General features: G+C 36.6%; 1 protein-coding gene and 1 long non-coding RNA gene across 42 annotated transcripts in view; one reads left to right on the top strand and one right to left on the bottom strand.

Moving 5' to 3' along the window:
* LOC147369883 (uncharacterized) overlaps positions 1 to 15733 on the bottom strand; it is a 192638-nt gene that overhangs the window by 18027 nt on the left and 158878 nt on the right. The gene's annotated exons all lie outside the window — the stretch shown is intronic.
* Positions 1 to 15733, top strand: part of SSBP2 (single stranded DNA binding protein 2) — a 311630-nt gene that overhangs the window by 176448 nt on the left and 119449 nt on the right. The window lies entirely within an intron of this gene.

Raw genomic sequence — 15733 nt, 5'->3', positions numbered from 1 at the left:
TTGCTGTGTTGTATGGTGCTGTGTTTGACTTTATGAGAAAATACCAAACTGTTTTCCAAAGTGTCTGTGTTTTCCTTTCCCCCGACCAGTGCATGAGAGTTCTAGTTGCTTTGTGTTTTCTCTAGCACTTGTTGTCCTCAGGTTTTGTGGGGGTTTTTGTTCCTGTTTTTAGTCATTCTAATTGGTATGTACTGGCTTCGAACTGTGGGTTTTTTGGCATGTTACTGTTGAATAATGAGACTGATTACCTTTTCGTGTGCTTGGTGAGGTGTCAAGATCTTTTACTCATTTTTAAAACTGGGTTGTTAAGTTTTGAGAGTTCTTTATATATTCAGGATACAAAAATTTTATCAGAAATGTCCTTTGAATATATTTTCTCCCTGCTGTGGCTTGTCTTTTAATTTTCTTACTAGTGTTCTTCAAAGAACAGAGAAGTTCTTACTTTTGATGAAGTCCAATTTATCGATTTTTACTTTGGTGATATATTAAGAAATCCTTGTCTAGATCAAGATTCCACAGATTTTTTTTTTCCCCTATGCTTTCTCTAAGAGGTTTTAGTTTCGGGTTTTACTTTCTTTGTGGCCCATTGTGACCCATTTTTATTTTTATGTATGGTCCACAGTTTGGATTGGACTCTTGGTTTTTGGTGTATCAGTATCCAATTATTCCTGCCCCATTTGTTGAAAAGACTCTTCTTTCTCCATTGAATTGTATTTGCATCTTGGACTTCCCTGGTGGCTCAGACAGTAAAGCGTCTGCCTACAATGCGGGAGACCCAGGTTCAACCCCTGGGTTGGGAAGATCTCCTGGAGAAGGAAATGGCAACCCACTCCAGTATTCTTGCCTGGAAAATCCCATGGATGGAGGAACCTGGCAGGCTACAGTCCATGGGGTCGTAATGAGTCGGACATGACTGAGTGACTTCACTTTCAAAATCACCAGCATGTGTGGATCCACTGTTCTTTCTCCATGGCCTTGTTATCTTGTTTGCTATTCTTTATATAAGTCTTGAAGTAAGATAGTGTGAAACTTCCAGTTTTGTTCATTTTCAAACTTTTTTGGCTATCCTGGTTCTTTTTTCATTTTTATATAAATTTTGAAGTCAGCTTTTGATTTCTACAAAGCAGTTCTTTTGGGATATTGATTGGAACTATCTATAAGCTGTTGAGTTTATAGATTGAGGAGAAGGGAAATAGTAACAATGTTGAGCCTTCCCATTCTTGAGTGCTGCACATTCCTCCATCTAAGTCTTCTTAAATTTCTTTTATTAGTGAATTATAGCTTTTCAGCACACACAGTTTTGATTTATAGCAAAATAGTTTTATAATTTTTATGGTATAATAAGTGCTGCTTTTAGAATCTTAATATATATAATCATTCATATCCTATATATTGATTTTCTACCTTGTTAAACTACTAAATTTAAGTTTTAGTACCTATTTTATGTTTCTTTTGGAGTTTATGTATAAACAGTGATATCTCAGATTTTCCAAAAAAGTATGTTTTGTTTTGTTTAATTCATGAGGTCCTTAGGACATGATGTGTTCTTACATATAATATCATATGATTAGATGATTCTAATGACTTGTTTTTTCCCTTTTCTCCTTGGTTGTTTTAGTGTCAATTATTTGGTGTATCTCTCATAAGATGCCATATCCTTATATTCATTTACATGGAAAATGACATATAGGGAAGTGAATTTTTCTTAGAGTCCTCTCTGTTAATGCAGTTTGAAAGACTGTGTATCTCACTTGCTATGGACCACTAAGATAAATAATAAAAACGGAAAATACATTCTTGCTAGAATTGTACTTTTTTGCGCTGCTTAGTCATCATTGTTATATAAGTAAAAAAGGTCTAAGCATTTTAATCATGTTCAAGACTGCCTTCATATTTCATGTGATTTAAAAAAAAAAAAAGGAGTTGTGACATTGCTTGAGTGAATTCTCAAGACCTTAAAAATGAATCTTTAATTTGAGCAGATGATGATGAATGAGAGGCATTTACAGTGCACAGTTGCTGTCTAGATGCAATTCTGCTCTGTAGTGCTTTATTGATTTCTTTCTTTCTGCATTGCCGCAACTCAGGATTTCTTCTCAGTAACACAGGGGCATTGGAAACAAAATGCAGTTCTTTCCCCTCAATCTAAAAGTTTTCTTATATTTGGTATTAATAGAATTTTATCTAATAATTTAGTTTGCCTGTTTTTGACAGTATTTGTTTGTGGATGTATTTTCTAAGGCTGCTGTTTTGGACTAGAAGTTTAGTCACTAAGTTGTGTCCAGTCTTTTGTGACCCTGTGGACTGTAGTCTGCCAGGCTCCTCTGTCCATGAGGTTTCCCAGGCAAGAATACTGGAGTGGGTTGCAGTTTCCTCCTCCAGGGGATCATCCCGACCCACGGATTGAACCTGCATCTCCTGCATTGGCAGGTGGATTCTTTACCACTGAGTCACCAGGGAAGCCTGGACTAGAAGTTATTAACTAGAATTATTTTTTTAGGGTTAACAGGTAAAAAAGCACAGACTGACTATTGTTTTTTCACATACTGCATTGCCATCATTTACTGCCATGAATAAGAAGCAAGGTTTTTCAAGATACTTAAAGCCACCTGTTATAGATAATACTCATCATTGTTTTTCTAGGTTTTAAGAGACTGTTGACAATATTTTACTTCCTTTTTCTATTCTCAGTGTCTTCATTTTCCAGTGTCATAGGAGGTTTCTAATGTAAATCAGAAAAGAAACATTCTTGAGGAAGGTTTATCAGGGGATATTACTTGGTGTGATGTTTTACTGTAGCACTTTTAGACACTCATTTTATTAAAGTAGGGGAGAAAACTAATTTCTGAAAACATTAATTGTAGAAAAAGATTTCTGGGAATTGGAGAAATTCTTTTGATCAGAAGACAGTGCTGAAGTCTGGGAAGTGAGACAGTGGTCTTTAACAAAAAATCCTATATCAATTTGTAATGGTTCTTAAAAGTTCTGTAATTTCTTAAACACATTCTTCTAATTTCAAGAGTGTTACCTATTGTAATACCTAATGAGAACAGAACTTATTTATAAAACATAGCTTTATTGTCAAGTCTGTTATAATGTATCTCTATAAAATCTAAGTATGCTATTCTCGTCTGATGGAGTGTGAAGAGAGTAAGGGGTATCAAAGACCAGGGGTGGGAAAATATGTACTCTGGTAGTTTTCTATTCATATCTAGCTAGAATTATCTGCTGTTAAGCCATAGTGCCTGCTTTCCCTACAAGTCGAAGTTCTGGCTGTCTTTTACATTTTTCTGCAACTCTTTAACAGTAGAGTGTACACTCACATCTATGTTCTGATCTAAACAGCAGGACAGTGAACTATAAAGGTTCTCTGACTCTTATCTAGGGATAATGTTTAAATTCAAATATAATTATTCACACTCTTAAACACATTAAAAAAAATTGGAAATAACGTAAAAATCTAGTAGCAGCAGAAATGACTCCCATTTCTAACTAAATAGGAAGTATTATACAATTAATCATGGCACATAGTAAAAGACTCACTTGATACACTACTGAATTCTGTTACTCAATATATTTTGTTAAAGTTTATAGGTAAAGCAGTCTTTTTTTCAGTCACTGATTGTGGGACTTATATATGTTAAAACCACAAAATATTAATAATTGCTGTCTCACATACAGGGTTGTCGTTACCATCTTTCTAAATTCCATATATATGTGTTAGTATACTGTATTTGGTGTTTTTCTTTCTGGCTTACTTCACTCTGTAGAATAGGCTCCAGTTTCATCCACCCCATTAGAACTGATTCAAATGTATTCTTTTTAATGGCTGAGTAATACTCCATTGTGTATATGTACCACAGCTTTCTTATCCATTCATCTGCTGACGGACATCTAGGTTGCTTCCATGTCTTGGCTGTTATAAACAGTGCCGCGATGAACATTGGGGTACACGTGTCTCTTCAATTCTGTATGCGAGACAGCAGAAGAGACACAGATGTGTAGAACAGTCTTTTGGACTCTGTGGGAGAGGGAGGGGGGATGATTTGGGAGAATGGCTTTAAAACATGTATAATATCATATAAGAAATGAATCGCCAGTCCAGGTTTGATGCAGGATACAGGAAGCTTGGGGCTGGTGCACTGGGATGACCCAGAGGGATGGTATGGGGAGGGAGGTGGGAGGGGGGTTCAGGATGGGAAACACATGTACACCCGTGGTGGATGCATGTTGATGTATGGCAAAACCAATAGAATATTGTAAAATAAAAAAAATAATAAAAATTTAAAAAATAATTGAAAGACGGATCTACACAACTGAATGAACAAAATCAGAAATTGTAAGTATGTGAATACACAAAATGTTTTAATTCATATCTCACTTGAAGATAAATGACTTCAGAAAAAATGTAGCATGTGGTTTATAACCTGTGCACATGTACAGTGCACAACAGTGATGCAAAGGGTGGAAGGAGAGAAATGCAACGCACTGCTTATAGGGTTCCTTATGCTCTACATAAAGTGCCAGCATGCACATGAAGTGGTATCATAAGTATAGAGTACCTGCAAGGCGGGAGACCTGGGTTCTGTCCCTGGGTCGGGAAGACCTGCTGGAGGATATAATGGCAACCCACTCCAGTATTCTTGCCTGGGAAATTCCATGGACAGAGGAGCCTGTTGGGCTACAATCCATGGGGCTGCAAAGAGTCAGACATGACCAAGCAACTAACACTCTACACTACTACATACTATATAAATATGAATATTATAAACCCTAGAGCAGTCACTAAAATAAACAGAGTTATAGGTAATAACTCATCAAATGAGATAAAAAAGAAATCATTAAAAAACATTCATTTAATCCAAAAGAGGGTAAAGCAGAGGGAAAGGGGAGTAAAGAGTAGATGTGAAAAATAGAAGACAGCAAGATGATAGATTTAAACTTAACCATGTCAACAGTCACATTAAATAGAAACTAAACATCCCATTTTAAAAGCAGGGATTTCCAGATTGGATGAAAAAAACAAGACCCAACTATGCTGCCTAAAAGAAACCAACATTAAGTATAAAGAAACAAATACATTAAAAATGAAAAGAATGGAGAACACTAAACAAAGTTGGAGTGGCTATATTAATGTTAGAAAAAGATTTCGAAGCAAAGAAATATAACCAAGGATATAGACATCATTTCATCTGTTAAAGGGGTCAAATAAATTTTGTGATACACACACACACAATGGATTATTATCTACCCTTTGAAAAGGAGATCTGCCATTTGCAACAACATGGATGAACTTGGAGGACATTATGCTAAGTGAAGCCAGGCACATAATGCAAAAGAAAAAACTGCATGATCTCACTTGTTTGTAAAATCTAACAAAGTCATACACATGAAATAAAAAAGTAGAACAGTGGTTAATAGGGCTGGGAAGATGGTGACCAGAGGGTACAATTTTGCAGTTTTATAGATGCTCTCATCATACATGCACAGAAAGGTAACTATGTTAATTAGCTTGATTGTAGTCATTATGTGTTTCATCATGTATATCAAATCACCATGTTGTATACCTTAAATGTATGCAATTCTTATTTTAAAACATTTTTAAATAGTTAAGGGGTTAATTCATCCGAAGGATATTATAATCTTAAACATTTATGGACCTATTAACAAAGCTTCAAGATACTGGAAGTAAGAACTAATAGAACTATAAAAAGAAAATAGAGGAACCCTCACACCATTCAAAACAGCCATCCTCAAAGTCTACAAACAATGAATGTTGGAGAGGGTGTGGATAAAAGAGAACACTCCTACAGTGTTGGTGGGAATGTAAATTGGTGCAGCCATTATGGAAAACAGTATGACAGTTCCTTAAAAACTAAAAATAGAACTACCATATGATTCTACAATCCCACCCCTGGGCATATATCTGGAGAAAACCATACTTTGAAAAATACATGCACTCTTGTGTTCATAGCAGCACTGTTACAAGAGCCAAGACACAGAAGCAACCTTAATGTCCATCAAGAGATGAACAGATAAAGAAGATGTGGTATGTACATACAACGGAATATTAGCCATAAAAAAGAATGAAATGCCATTTGTAGCGTTATGGGTGGAGCTGGAGATTATCATAGTAAATGAAGTAAATCAGACAAAGAAGGACAAATATCGTATCATATCACTTCTATGTGGATTCTAAAAAATGATACAAATGAACTTATTTACAGAATAGAAACAGACTCACAGACTTAGAAAACAAATTTATGTTTACCTAATGGGCAAGTGAAGACGGGTGGGATAAATGAGGAATTGGGGATTAAAATATACACTCTACCGTTTTTAAAATAATCAACAAAGACCTACGTATGCATGGAAAACTCTACTCAGTACCCTAATAACATATGTGGGAGAAAAATCTGAAAAAGAACAGACGTGTGTATGGGTAAAACTGAGTCACTTTGCTGTACAGCTGAAACTAGCACAACCTTGTAAATCAACTATACTGCAATGTAAGATAAAAATTAAAAGTTAAATTAAAAAAGAAAGAAATCCGTAAGTTGTTATTAGAGATGCCCTTCTATCAATAGATAGAAAAAAATTGGATAGAAAATTAGTAAGAATATAAAATACGGAAACAACACTAACTTGGCCTAATGGACCTTTATTAAACACTTTACCCACAATGGCAGAATATATTCTTTGCAAAAGCATGTTAAATAGTTACCAAGTTAAGCAGTATTCTTAGCTAGAATCCTTTTAAAACTTAAATCTCATAAATTTAAAAGGATTATAGTCATACAAACTCGGAGAAGGCAATGGCACCCCAATCCAGTACTCTTCCTTGGAAAATCCCATGGACAGAGGAGCCTGGTAGGCTGCAGTCCATGGGGTCGCTAAGAGTCGGACACGACTACTGAGCGACTTCACTTTCACTTTTCACTTTCATGCATTGAAGAAGGAAATGGCAACCCACTCCAGTGTTCTTGCCTGGAGAATCCCAGGGACGGGGGAGCCTGGTGGGCTGCCGTCTATGGGGTCGCACAGAGTCGGACACGACTGAAGTGACTTAGCAGCAGCAGCAGCAGTCATACAAACTATGCTTTCTAACCAAGTGAAATTAATTTAGAAACCAGTAACAGAAACCATGAACTTCCAGATGTTCAAGCTGGTTTTAGAAAAGGCAGAGGAACCAGAGATCAAATTGCCAACATCCACTGGATCATCGAAAAAGCAAGAGAGTTCCAGAAAAACATCTATTTCTGCTTCAGTGACAATGCCAAAGCCTTGGACTGTGTGGATCACAATAAACTGTGGAAAATTCTGAAAGAGATGGGAATACCAGACCACGTGACCTGCCTCTTGAGAAACCTGTATGCAGGTCAGGAAGCAACAGTTAGAACTGGACGTGGAACAACAGACTGGTTCCAAATAGGAAAAGGAGTACATCAAGGCTGTATATTGTCACCCTGTTTATTTAACTTCTATGCAGAGTACATCATGAGAAATGCTGGGCTGGAAGAAGCACAAGCTGGAATCAAGATTGCCAGAAGAAATATCAATAACCTCAGATATGCAGATGACACCACCCTTATGGCAGAAAGTGAAGAGGAGCTAAAGAACCTCTTGATGAAAGTGAAAGAGGAGAGTGAAAAAGTTGGCTTAAAGCTCAACATTCAGAAAACGAAGATCATGTCATCTGGTCCCATCACTTCATGGGAAGTAGATGGGGAAACAGTGGAAACAGTGTCAGACTTTATTTTTGGGGGCTCCAAAATCACTGCAGATGGTGACTGCAGCCATGAAATTAAAAGACACTCCTTGGAAGGAAAGTTATGACCAACCTAGATAACATATTCAAAAGCAGAGACATTACTTTGCCAACAAAGGTCCATCTAGTCGAGGCTATGGTTTTTCCAGTAGTCATGTATGGATGTGAGAGTTGGACTGTGAAGAAAGCTGAGCGCCGAAGAATTGATGCCTTTGAACTGTGGTGTTGGAGAAGACTCTTGAGAGTCCCTTGGACTGCAAGGAGATCCAACCAGTCCATTCTAAGGGAGATCAGCCCTGGGTGTTCAATGGAAGGACTGATGCTAAAGCTGAAACTCCAATACTTTGGCCACCTGATGTGAAGAGTTGACTCATTGGAAAAGACTGATGCTGGGAGGGATTGGAGGCAGGAGGAGAAGGGGACAACAGAGGATGAGATGGCTGGATGGCATCACCGACTCCATGGACATGAGTTTGAGTAAACTCCAGGAGTTGGTGATGGACAGGGAGGCCTGGTGTGCTGCGATTCATGGGGTCGCAAAGAGTTGGACACGACTGAGTGACTGAACTGAACTAAACAGGAAAGTATTTGGAAAATTCCCAAATGCTTGGAAGTTTTTAACTATATGAAAATGAAAAGCGACTAAAAGAATTGTGGATTTCCACTAAACCAGTACTTACAGGAAAATCATCTGTTTATTTAGAAAAGAAGAAAGGCCTTGAATTAGTGACATTGGTTTCAACCTCAAGCACGGAGGGGAAAAAAAGAGAAAATAAAACCGAAGACAGAAAGAAAACAAATAATAACGATCAGAGTGGAAATTAACAAAATAAAAATAGAGAAAACCAGTAAAACCAAAAGTTGATTCCTTGAGAAAATGAATGAAATGAATAAATCCGTAGCTAACTTGTCAGAAAACAAGACACAGAAACCAGTATCAAGACTGAGAGAAATGACATTGTTACCGATTCTATATGTATTAAGATAATAACAACCATGTACCAATAAATTCTGAAACTTAGATAAAATGGACAAATTCCTTGAAAGACACAAGTTACCAAAGCCAACTCAAGAAGAAATTGATAATCTGAATAGCTATTAAAGAAACTGAATTTATATGTGAATCAGATCAGATCAGATCAGTCCGCTCAGTCGTGTCCGACTCTTTGCGACCCCATGAATCGCAGCACAGCAGGCTTCCCTGTCCCTCACCAACTCCCGGAGTTCACTGAGACTCACGTCCATCGAGTCAGTGATGCCATCCAGCCATCTCATCCTCTGTCGTCCCCTTCTCCTCCTGCCCCCAATCCCTCCCAGCATCAGAGGCTTTTCCAATGAGTCAACTCTTCACATGAGGTGGCCAAAGTACTGGAGTTTCAGCTTCAGCATCATTCCTTCCAAAGAAATCCCAGGGCTGATCTCCTTCAGAATGGACTGGTTGGATCTCCTTGCAGTTCAAGGGACTCTCAAGAGTCTTCTCCAACACCACAGTTTAAAATGTGAATACGTTTCCACAAAACAAAATCCATATTCTAACAGATTTATTCAGACGTCTATCAAACATTTTCAGGAAGAAATCATGCCAACTGTACATGAACTCTTCTAGAAAAAAGAGAGAGAGAACACTTCCTAACTCATTCAGTGAGGCCAGCATTATCCTGCCACCAAAATGAGACAAAGGCATTCCAAATCAGAAGACTAAAGAATGATATCCCATGTGAATATAGATGCAAAAGATTCTTGACAAAAGTTAAGTAAACAGAGTCCAACAATATATAAAGAGGATGCATACTGTAAGCAAGTGGAGTTTGTTGTAGGAATATAAGGTTGGTCTAACACTTGAAAATCAGTCAAGGCAATGTGTCATCTAGGAAATACAGAAAAAGCATTTGACAAAATCCAACATTCATTTTTTTATAACCCACAGCAAATTGGGAATAAAAAGTAACTTCCTTAATTTCATGGTAAAATACTCAATGTTACCGTCTACCATCAACAATAAAGCAAGGGTATCTGTCGACTTTTACTACTTAAGTTCAACACCATACTGAAGGTTCTAGCCAGTGGACTTGGGCAAGAAAAAAGAAAAAAAAAAAGGGAAAACAGAAAGGAACAGGTAAAATTGTCTTTTTTTGCAGATGATGTGATCAGCTATGTAGAAAACTGCAGTAGATGGTGAGTGGGTTGTATGACACAAAGCTGAAGAGGTAAATAGGCCATAAATACTTTTAAAATCTGTTTACATTATGGAGTGCCAGAGTTTCAGAAGGGCAGTGCATAACCACTAAACTTTTTTCAGCATTGATGAGACTTGCGATTAGTATATTTTGATTGCATTGTATAACTATTGAAGAGGGCCTTAATACTCAAGGTAGAGACTCAGGTAAAGTCTATAGAAATAATATAGATAAAGTTGATAGTTTCTTCGACTGCAGGAGGGAAGGAGAGATGTGAACAGATTTGATATTAGTACCTATTAAGAGTTGGAAGTGACAGGATCTTTACTGAATGCGGAAGATGGGGTAGGGGTTGGAAAGATGGAATGAGTTTTAAACATGTGTAGCTTGATTGAGATAGCCAAGTGGTGATGTACTAGAGCCAGTTTATACCAGTGTCTGGATTGAGAGAAAAGTCTTAATGGGTGATAATAGGCTAGAAGACACAGAATGGTAATTGAATTTCATGGGAATGAAGGAGATTGCCTAGGGAGAAGATGTCAGTAGAAAGGTGAGCTTAGGAAGAGCAACCAACTTATAAAGAGAGAAATATGAAAGTGAAATTAGGAAGGATGAATCAAAGAGGTAAGAAAAAGAAGCATATAAAGTGTGTTATGCAAAGAGACATTTTCAGAAAGAAGAGAGAGGTTCATAGTGTCAAACGCTGCTGAGAGGTCTGTAATAACTAACATTTATGTAGAGGTTGTTAGTTATTAGACCTCTCAGCAGCTCAGCTGGTAAAAAATACGCCTGCAATGTGGGAGACCTGAGTTTCAATCCCTGGGTTGGGAAGATCCCCTGGAGAAGGGAAAGGCTAGCTACTCCAGTATTCTGGCCTGGAGAATTCCATGGACTGTATAGTCCATGGAGTTGCAGAGCTGGACACGACTGAGTGACTTTCACTTTTCATATATATATAGGATACTGTGGACTAAGCTCTCTTGGAAACAATTTTGCAATGCTCTATTAACTTTTATCACAATTCTTTGAACTAGGTATTAACATATCCCAGTTTTCCAGATGAGGTAAGTGAGGTACAGAGAGGCTAAGTAACTTGCCCAAGAAAACTCTTGGCTAATAGAATCAAGATTTGAGCTCAGATAACTTGACTATGCAGTTTATGCTTTTGACCAGCAAGATAAGTAATGAAAATGACAGATGGATTTAAAAATAAGGGTTTCACTGACAACTTTAGGCAGTTTTTGTGAATCAAATGGGAGCAAAAACCTATTGCAGTGGATTGAGGAATAAATGAGAAAAATGAGAAAAGGGAAGTGTAGACAATTCTTTCTTGACACTGGGGTGTGAAAAGGGAGAGTAGGGCCATAGGCAAGTACTGTTTTGAGATAAGCAAATCTTAGATTAAATGCTGATGAGAGGAAACACGTAAAGAAGGGAGGATTGGAGAGAAAATAGGAGGAAGGAAGAGAAAAGGGAGACAGAGAATAAAGAGTTTTTGGACAAAGCAATAGGGAATAAGGGTCATAGCAAATTTAAATGAATTGAGGGAGCTTAGGAGGAGAGAGACCTCTTTTATTGTCACATTGGGGAAGGAGGAAAGCATGGATGTGGATGCATATAAACTTTCCTGCTGTTCCAACTCCTTTGATCTCAATTTCTCTTTCATAGATTTGAAACAGGGATGAAAATTCTCTGTGTCACCAAGTTACTAACTTGGACTTAGGTTGGCTAGAGGGGAGAAGGAAGAGTATCCTTCCACTTTGCTACACACAGGTTTCTAAGACACAGAATGAGCTGGGAAGTCTTTATGGTACTGTTCTGGCATGGATGATTTTCAACCACTTTTAAAGAATTCACACTTACAGTTACTAAAGGAAATGAACATACCCCTTGGTGGTATGTGCTGGGATAAATCTGCATTTATAGAAAAGGTTGAGTGTAAAGATAATCTAAAATATTCAGCTATGGGTGATAGAGATTGTGATATGCAATATTGCTTTTTAAGCAGTTGTCTAGAATACGGGGTCAGCAAACTACAGCCCTCTGCCTGTTTTTAAAATAAAATTTTGCTGGGAACATTGCTGAGACATAACCACATCCATTCTTGGTATATGTCTGTGGCAGCTTTTGCACTACCACACCAGGGTTAAGTGGTTGTAGTAGAGACTATATAACCTACAAAGCCTCACTGTTTAGCTCTTTTCAGGACAAGTTTGCTGACCTTTTGTCTGCAATAATAAGGCAGTAAGGACTTGGAAAAATTTTTGAGAAAAAGAGAAATTAAGATAATAAAAATGTGAAAGGAATTAGAAAAGTGGAAGCTGTTTAGGATGTATTGCTAAATAGAAATATCACTTTACAAACCTATATAGATTATCCCTTAATCTCATTTTTATTTTAAAAACTTATATAAAAATATTATAGTTTCTGAATGGTGAGATTACAGTTGATTTTTATTTTCTTACTGGCTCTCATGTGTTTTCTGATTTTTCTACAGTGAACATGTGTTAACTGTATCACTAATAAAATCATCTAGTGGTAGAATAGGATGAGACATAGAAGCCAAAATGAATTAATTAGGAAGAATAGAGAGTGTGTCAGGGTTAGACAAAGATGAGACTCCTGGAAGATGGGTAAAGAAAATGCTTCTTGGTTACCGAACAGTTGGAGAAATTTTTAGATGACGTCTCTAATAAACACTTTCAGGTCCCTCAGTTCCTTGTATTTGACCAGCCTCTGATATGAGCACTACCCACAAAAAAGAGAGAAAATAGAGGTTTCTAAGTTATAAATTACATTTACACTTTGTCACTCATTTCCAGAGATTCAGAATTTTAAGTTTGGTTTATGGAGATGTTTTTAATTTTTGTGACCTGTAGATAATGCTCTATATTACTGGTTTATATTTAATTTGAAAAATTATTTAGCTGTGAATAAAACCTATAATATATTTGAGGGCTTGTTTTGTAGATAGTCACAATTGTGCTTTAAAAAAAAGGTGAACAGCTTTTATTTGGGCAAAACTAAGTCAGAAATTACAGAAAGTAATTTTTTCAATGAAGTACTGTTATTAACCAGATGAGATGTTAAGTAATTTTATTGTGATATTCCATTCAACATCTGCACTGTAGCACTACCCAGATGCTCACTATAAAGTTCAGTGGATTTTGAAAAACATTAAATTGACTTCAGGGGCTGCACTATGCTAGGAGTCATTGAAATAGAAACCAATTTTTACCAAATCTCGTCTCTTAAGTAAATCACATATTTTTTATTTAATGTATCACTCTGAATGGTATTTATTCTCTCTGTAATGACCAAATCACTTGTTTAGGGCAATCTCAAGACTGAAGCTTAGACTATAAACTGCTGACTTGCAGATAAATTGTCATGCAAAACAAACATAAAACCAAGCAAAAAATAACCCCCAATGTTTGTTCTCTTTGTCATTTAAAATGAGTCAATAGGCTGATGGTTAACTATAATTAAAATGTAACTTGTAAGAGGAATTTTTATGTAACCTTGTTAAGAAAAAAAAAATAGTGAATGAGCTTTAGAACCAGAATATATGTGGCTACAGATGGATTTTTACATAAAGTGTAAAATTTAAGCCCGTGTATCAAATATGAAACTAATTATATAAAATTAAATATATTCAGTAATATATTTATAATTAAACACATGCACAGACATATATGTCTGTGTATTTGTGTGTAAATTATATCCCATCTATTCTATTATGACGATGAATAAAGCAATGATTTTGAATGAAGGTTTTAGTAAGGATGATATTTAAAAGAAATTTGCTGTTACTAAAATGCAGTATGTTATGGGATTACCTTAAAGAGAAGTGGTAGAAGTCCTGCTGTTTGTTATTTAACACAGCACTGAAGAAATCCACACAATTGTTGGAAGCAGACTACCCTGGTCATAGATGTGCAAGGTGTTCTAATAGATCTTATCCGTATCTGACATTTATTATTCAGGTTGGTTTTAAACATAATGTAGACCAGAATCTGTTTTTGTTGCTTATGTAAGCACCCTTTTTTTTTTTTTTAATTAATGTGCTTCTCATTTTTTCAGGAAGTCTCTAATGGCATTTGAGGAGGGTAAACTTATTAGCTTCCTTCCTGAGTAATGCAATTTTTATTTCTTATCAAAATTGTGGTCTCAGCCAAAAACCAGTGTTGGATAGGAATAAGGAAGGAAGAATGGGAGAGAGGAAAGGATGGAGGGAGGAAGGGATAGCAAGAAAAGAGGAAAAAAGGAAAATAAGAGTTAGCTATACATATAGTTCATTTGTATAAAAATTAAATTGTTCTGCTAGAACAAGATCCTGTCATTGTCTCGTTTCTACTCCCTGCTGCCATGATGATATTTTATTCATATATAAATAAATGAAACACTATGTATATTTTTGGTGATGTAGTTACTGAATTTCTGAGTAATTGAAACATAAAGGAAAGTTGTTCTGGTTATACTTGTAAAACTTTTTTATATGACTACTGGAAAATAGCTATCTCAGAGCTTTCTAAGTTAACTTTGGTAATGCTGTGTATTAATGTTATGAATAAGAAGAATATCCTGTACAAATCTAGGATATGGCTAGTAGGGTAGTAAATGGAAAAGTTCAGTGGCAGTGTATCAAAATCTTGTTGTGAAAAGAGAGTTTAGGCAATTGAAACTACATATTTGATATAACTATTTTTATATTAAAAGCTAGAAAAGGTAAAATCTAACAGTTTTAGCTGACAAAAGGTGGAGTGAAAAGGTCTGTTAGAGTGATGGATTTTAAAGGCTGGAGAACTCTGCTCTGAGGTATTAAAGTGACGGTTTCAAAATCATTCTTGGAGTTTTGAATGGTATCTAGTTGAGTAGTCTTTCCAAACTAGTATAAGGCTACAAGTATTAGGTTGCATGCCACTCTTCATTTGTCAAAGAGCGAGTGTCTAGTTCATTTTCATGACGTTGCTTTCAAGTTTTCTTCTACATGAAGTGAGGAAAAAATAAAACCAGGATTTCTAAAATAAATCCTCTTTCTGAAAGATTCTCATATTTTTAGAATTAATCTTTCAGCTTTTGTGACATATGAAAATCTGAAAGTTGTCTTCAGTTCAGTCACTCAGTCGTGTCTGACTCTTTGTGACCCCATGGACTGCAGCACACCAGGCCTCCCTGTCCATCACCAACCTCAGAGCCTACTCAAACTCATGTCCATTGAGTTGGTGATGCCATCCAACCATCTCATCCTCTGTCATCCCCTTCTCCTCCTGCCCTCAAACTTTCCCAGCATCAGAGTCTTTTCAAATGAGTCAGCCCTTCGCATCAGGTGGCCAAAGTACTGGAGTTTCAACTACAACATCAGTCCTTCCAATGAACACCCAGGACTGATCTCCTTTAGGATGGACTGGTTGGACCTCCTTGCAGTCCAAGGGACTCTCAAGAGTCTTCTCCAACACCACAGTTCAAAAGCATCAATTCTTCGGCGCTCAGCTTTCTTTATAGTCCAACTCTCACATCCATACATGAGTACTGGAAAAATCATAGCCTTGACTAGATGGACCTTTGTTGGCAAAGTAATGTCTCTGCTTTTTAATATGCTGTTTAGGTTGGTCATAACTTTTCTTCCAAGGAAAAGTTGTCTTAGAGAAAATAAAATATAAAAGGTATTTAGGAAGATAAGGGTAGTGAGTGTGGGACTATGTATTATGTGCACATTCTATCATGGCTCTATTGTACCTTATAATACATTTGTGAGCAAAGTCAATTCAGGATTGCTGTTAATCAA

The sequence above is a fragment of the Bos grunniens genome, chromosome 7, assembly GCF_055505025.1.
Source record: "Bos grunniens cultivar Pamir isolate PY7600 chromosome 7, Bosgru_T2T1.0, whole genome shotgun sequence".
Lineage (NCBI taxonomy): Eukaryota > Metazoa > Chordata > Mammalia > Artiodactyla > Bovidae > Bos > Bos grunniens.
This window is presented reverse-complemented; position numbering and strand designations above follow the sequence as displayed.